The sequence below is a fragment of the Dendroctonus ponderosae genome, unplaced genomic scaffold (assembly GCF_020466585.1).
Source record: "Dendroctonus ponderosae isolate FM_Combo_2020 unplaced genomic scaffold, Dpon_F_20191213v2 Dpon_F_20191213_8, whole genome shotgun sequence".
Taxonomy (NCBI): Eukaryota; Metazoa; Arthropoda; class Insecta; order Coleoptera; family Curculionidae; genus Dendroctonus; species Dendroctonus ponderosae.
The window spans coordinates 13102793-13103356 of record NW_026019016.1 but is presented as its reverse complement, the minus strand read 5'-3'; positions in this window follow the sequence as shown (position 1 = coordinate 13103356).

Sequence of the window (564 nt, the reverse complement as noted above, 5' to 3'; positions counted from 1 at the left end):
ACTTATCTACCGAAACTCGATTTTCGGACTTGGCAACTCTGCTCGTCACATGCAAAGCCACCTGCCCGAGTTCGAAAGGGCACTTAAATGCTTGAAACACCGATTGCACCCCACTTCCTCATATGCCTCCATTGAACTCATCAAATTTCTTAAGCGCAACACTTGAGATGTAAAAATCCTGCTGGGTTTTACCGTTGGAGGATACCGTTTAACGTACAGCGTGAAAACGAGCTTCAGCTCTATAGAACTCGATACACAACGGCTTTAAGGCTTGGGGCTCTTTTGGCTGCTTGGGGCCATGAAGGCGAGTTCGTTCTAAAGCCCTGCAGGCTTGCGAAACGATGCGGGACAATCGGGGCCGCAGGCCAGCCCTCTAGGCTCGTTGTAATGAAAGGCTTTTAAGAGATCCAGCCATTTGTGTTTCGAGTTTTATACTAGAATTTTTTACATGCATCGGGGCCTCAAAGTAACGAAATAAACGCCACATTAATTATGATTTATTGGAGTTATTAGCAAATATTTAACAATGTTTTCATTAATGCCTAGCTATCATACACTGAGTTT